The sequence below is a fragment of the Hyaena hyaena genome, unplaced genomic scaffold (genome assembly GCF_003009895.1).
Source record: "Hyaena hyaena isolate Hyena2069 unplaced genomic scaffold, ASM300989v1 scaffold_652, whole genome shotgun sequence".
NCBI lineage: Eukaryota > Metazoa > Chordata > Mammalia > Carnivora > Hyaenidae > Hyaena > Hyaena hyaena.
Window position 1 is genome coordinate 356,710 of NW_024081284.1, and position 5,373 is coordinate 362,082.

The 5,373-nt window shown below is 49.2% G+C and overlaps 1 protein-coding gene across 1 annotated transcript in view; it reads right to left on the minus strand.

Annotated features, from left to right (window-relative positions):
- The window catches only part of DCDC2 (doublecortin domain containing 2), a 164,614-nt gene extending 160,421 nt beyond the window's left edge, over positions 1–4,193 (minus strand). The window contains exon 1 of the mRNA XM_039216724.1: positions 4,187–4,193. The gene's annotated coding sequence lies outside the window, so the exon portion shown is untranslated. The remainder of the gene's footprint in view (positions 1–4,186) is intronic.
- Positions 4,194–5,373: the final 1,180 nt, after the last annotated feature.

Below are 5,373 nucleotides of genomic sequence, written 5' to 3' on the forward strand. Positions count from 1 at the left end.
AAAAAAAAAAAAAAAAAAAAGGGGGGGGGGGCGGCTGCAGGGCGCCCGGCGCGCACCCAGCGGGGACCCTGCGGGCTGCGGGCGGGCGGGCCCCGTCCAGGTATTTCACCGCAGTCAGGGAGCCAATCAGCGCGCCCCGCACCTGTTCCGCGCGCCCCGGGCCCGGGGCCACCCCCGGACGGGAGCGCGCGAGGGGCTTCCCGCAGGGGGCGCCGCAGGGGCGGGGCCCGCGCGCCCACACCCACCCACGCAGGTTAGAAACGCGCCCAAACTCCGTTTCTAACGTCATGTTCGCGTGACTCTTTCCAAAAGGCTTTCCTCGCCTCCTCACCTCTGGCTCCCGCCTGCTCCCCCAACGAAAGCAATTAAGATTCCGCCTAGAATTGGCCAGATTTTTATTTGCTGAAAAACAGCCCAACGTGCGTTGAGAGAGAGAGAGAGAGGATTTGGGGCGGCGGGGGAGGCTCGAGCTTCCGGGACCCCTCGCCCCCTCCCGCGACCCTCCGCGCCGCCGCCGCCGGCGGCCAGGGGTCCGCGGGCACCGTTTGAACACTGCGGACGGCGGCGCGCAACCGAGTTCCCGGGACGGGAGGCGGGGGGGGTGGGGGGGCGCCCTGGGGTACCTGGCGACGCTGGAGGGCCGGCTGGGGGAGGGGCGGCGCGGGCGGGGCGGGGCGGGGGCGCAGCGCGGCGGCTCGGCGGGCACCGCGCTCAGCTCGGCGGCGGCGCGGCGCTGCCGCGGTTCCGCCGCTGCCGTTGCCTCCGCGGGCCTCCCTCGCCCCGGGGGACGGACTTGTTACTTCCCACCGTTTCCATAGCAACTGCAGCCACGCGCCGGGCGGAGTCCGCGGACCGGTCGGTGCGCGCGCCCCGGCGAGCCCCCTGGGCTTTGCCCGCAGGCTCCGCAGGGAGCGTGGAGAGCTGAGGGTTTGGGGCGGGGGTAGGGGGTGAAGTCTGGGTTATCTGGAGGTCGTGCCCCGAATGGACGCCTACTGTGTACCAGGCGCTATGCTGAAAGCTGGTGGTACGCGGGAAAGGGGACAACCTGAGATGTTTCCAGTGCCTACCACCTCCTAACTTTAGAAGGCGAAGGGGGGGGGGTGGGGGGCAAACCATGAGGGACCCTTGAATGATAAGAACAAACTGAGGACTGATGGGGTGTGGGGGGGAGGGGGGAGATGGGCGTGGAGGAGGGCACTTGTGGGGATGAGCGNGGGGGGGAGGGGGGAGATGGGCGTGGAGGAGGGCACTTGTGGGGATGAGCGCCGGGTGTTATATGGAAACCAACTTGACAATAAACTATTTGTAAAAAAAAAAATAAAAATTGAAATTAAAAAATAAAATGAAGAATCTTTATTTGCTTTAAAAAAAAAAAAAAACGACTAAGTGGCTAAACAGCTGTCTGTGCCCAAGACCCCACATCCATGCTGTTCGCGTAGATTGCGCCAGTGCCTGGGTACGAGAGGGGAGGGGAGCTTTAAGAACTTTAGGGAAGAGGTGTTGTCCAGGCTGCTCTGGGACATGTGGATTGTGGGACCAGGAAAATTCTGTTTAAAACGTTGACATCTTCCAGCTCATTGCTGCCAGGATTCCCTTTATTCCTCCTAAGCTCTTGCTGCGACCTCATTACTGCCTGTTCCTCTGGCCTCTTATATGAATAAAAGTAATTCTGATAATAACTACCATTAATTGAATGTTTGCCTGTAGCAGGCACTGTGTTGGGGGCTTTACGTAAACTGCCTAATGTTCACTATAACCTGCAGAAGCAAGTTTTAGTCTTTACTCAGATGAGGAAACGGAGAGGTCGAGAAACCAAAGAAACTTACCTCAGGTCACACACAAAAATTCGAACCTAGTTCTCTGTGACTCCAGAACTACTTTGACCACCGTGTCATGTTAATCTTAAAAGTGAATGTGTAAAACATTGCAGTTTGGAGCAGAAACATTTTTATTACAGTTACCTAATACATTAATTCCTTGGAAGTTAACACTTTTTCTTTTTTTCTTTTTCTTTTTTTTCGTTTTCAATTTTTTCTTTAAGAGAGAAAGAGAGCGTGAGTAGGGGAGAGGCAGAGGGTGAAAGAGAGAATCCCAAGCAGGCTTCATGCTCAGGAAGGAGCCCATCAAGGGGCTGGATCCCATGACTCTGGGATCATGACCTGAGCCAAAATAAGGGTCGGAGGCTCAACCATCTGAGCCACCCAGGCACCCCGAAACTTAACAGTTTGCAAAAGAAGACCAAAGTCAAGGGAATAATGCAGAGAAAAAAAGAAAGGAATTCTGAGAACCAGTTGTAAAGAATGTGCAAGTTGCGGGAATGAGCAGGGAAAATATCTGTGCAAACATGCTACCAAGCGAGCGAGAAAGACAGAATGCCTGTCTTACCTAAGGGGTGCAGGGCAGTAAACCAAGCAACCCTTGAGCCCCCCAGACCTCTCTACTGCCTGGACCAGCCCGGTGCAAAATGAAAACCCGTCACCCCTTGTTCAAAAAATAAGAATATCAGGATGGCAATAGCAAAGCAGTAAAGCAAACACAAGGATGTTTCTAAGTGTGGGGCATTGTTGTAAGTCTGTAAAGCCATCCCACATCTACATTCTGGTTCCTTCCACAACAGTATCCCCAGCGCAGATTTGTCTCCTGGGCCCAGGCTTATTTCTCCAGCTGCCTCTTAGTGATGTGGTGACAAGTATTTAGCTACTGGCTACTGGGGAGGGGAAGGCCTAGATTCATAACTTTTGCCAATGTTTGTGGTTTAAATACTGCAAATGTGGCTGGTTTCCAGCTACCAGTTGTGGTCACTGAAGGCAAGAGATGCACAGTGGCAGGCCATGATTTGGTATTTCCACCATATCATTTTTTTTTTAAATGTTTTTATTTATTTCTAGGAGAGAGAGAGAGACAGCGTGAGCAGGGGAGGGTCAGAGAGAGAGGGAGTCACAGACTGAAACAGGCTCCAGGCTCCGAGCTGGCAGTCAGCACAGAGCCCGACGCGGGGCTCGAACCCACGAACCGCGAGATCATGACCCAAGCGAAAGTCGGACGCTCAACCGACTAAGCCACCCAGGCGCCCCAATTTCCACCATATCATTATAGTAGACATGGAACTTCATAGATAATAGTAAAATCTAGGTGGTGATGAATTTTGAGCATTTGTTACCTTTGTGTTTAATACAATTTATTTAACTGTACACTTATATGACTTAATTTTTTTAGTGGCTCTGTTTCAAACTTTTGAAAATTGAACAACTGCCTCTCACAAGGCAGTACAAGGTGGCTCTCAGCACACTGTGCTCCTAAACAGCTACCCTGTGCTATCAAAAGGCAGCCTAGACTCAACACATTCACACGATCTCATGTTTTCACCACCACCTCTTTTCCTATTGTCTCTGTCTCCATAAATGGACCCTCGTCTACTCATCTGAACACACACGTCTCTTCTTCACAGAATGTGTTTAACTGCAGAGACGCAACACAGTCACCTGTACAGTCTCTCTGCTCCTTCTGTTTGTTGAATCGTTTGGGAGCTGTTCTCTCTTACAGAGAAACCCAAAACTGAGCCAAGGGAGGATTTCAGAAGGCACAAAGTTTACAGAACCCCCCCGATCACGAAGAGCTGAGGTGGAATGAGAAGCCACTTCGGATGGGTGCTGGGGAATGTTCTAGCAGTCATGCACAGAGAGAGGAGACTTTTGTTTCTATGCTGCTTCCGAAGTATGACAAAGATACTGAGAGTGAGAGGTGGCAAATGAGATTCTTAAAGAAGTTTGTGCACTTAAAATATTATCAAAAAGTTATTTGGCGTTTCCTCAAGAGCCTGAATAAATCTCTGAAATGGTTCCCGTTCTATCTAACTGTGGAAATAATAATTATGTCCAGGTAGAGGCGCCTGGGTGGCTCAGTCGGTTGAGCGTCCGATCCTTGATTTTGGCTCAGGTCATGATCCCACAGTCACAGGATTGAGCCCCAGGTTCAGTTCCTCACTGACTCTGGAAGCTGCTTAGGATTCTCTCTCTCTCTCTCTCTCTCTCTCTCTCTCTCTTTCTCTCTCTGCCCCTTCTCCACTCATGTGCACACACACGGGTGCATGCAGACAGGTGCACACTCTCTCTGTCACTCTGAAATGAAATTTTAAGGGGGAGCCTGGTTGGCTCAGTTAAGAGTCAGTCTCAGAAAGAGCAACAACTTCAGCTTCTTGAGACTGTGTTTCTTGGACACGCATTTGAATAATGTGGCTGCTTCTGATAAGCCCTGAATTCCTCTGTCCTGTTAACTCAACTGATTTCAGTAATGACTGAACACTTCTTCATGTCCATGTACTGGGCTGCCTGCACAGGTGGCTGTGTCTAAAGTGCCCAAAAGTGTAAGAGGGAGCAGCCTTATCTCCTACTCACAGCCAAATCATGTAGATTCTGCTTAACGTGCTCTAAGCCTTCTGCTTCTCATGTTAGTCACTCACCCTACCCAGGTTTAGAGCTTCTAAGAATGCTTGCTGTATACATTGCCACATATTTAAGGAGTTATGAGTAATAAAAAATAATCGTTTCCTACTTTAGTTGATTTATTGCCATTTAGAGTGTAAGATGAGTAATCACAGTCTCCTGAAACAGTAAACTTGAACCTTCATGTTTTATATAGCTTCCTGTCATAAAGCAAACCCCAAAGAAACCTATAGCAATTTATTTTTAAATGCTACATGAACCAAATGTCACATTCTTCTGTTACTATTTTCTTCTTCTGAAAAACATAACGATTTTCATGGCAAAAGGTGTAATATCAGTGAAAAACTGCAGTTCCTTAGGGGGTAGGTGCGAGCCCCACAATGAAATGGCAAGTTTTAGAGGCAGAGAGAAGTTGAGAGAATGTGCACAGAGGGCTTCTATCCTCTCTGAACTGCAGAAGGATATATTATCTTGCCGGAATCTTCCAGCATTTAGCATCATGGTAAAGACAGGTGTTACATAAATATTTGTTAACTGCACTAACCCGAGAGTTCAGGGTGATGCAGACGTGAAGGAAGAACCAAGGCACCTTGAGGAGAGCTAAACAGCCATGGAAAACCCAATGTTGTTTTGGGTGCTACTATGAAATAAATATATTTGTATGATTACTGCCATTAGAGGTCTCTTAAAAAGGATATTGATAGACTATCAATTCCATTTCCAACATGAGCTAAATATCCTGAATAACACTCCTTGTAAGCCAATTACAAAATGCTAGATTAAAAGATATTTAAATCTTTTAAAATGCATTGCCAATTTGGCAAGAATGAAAATAATTCCGAAAAGCCAAAAGCTGAGTGAAAACAAAGCTGGGGAGGTAAGCGAGCACTGAAATCAGCTTTGGCCCTAAGAACACGTGCCCATGTTCTTA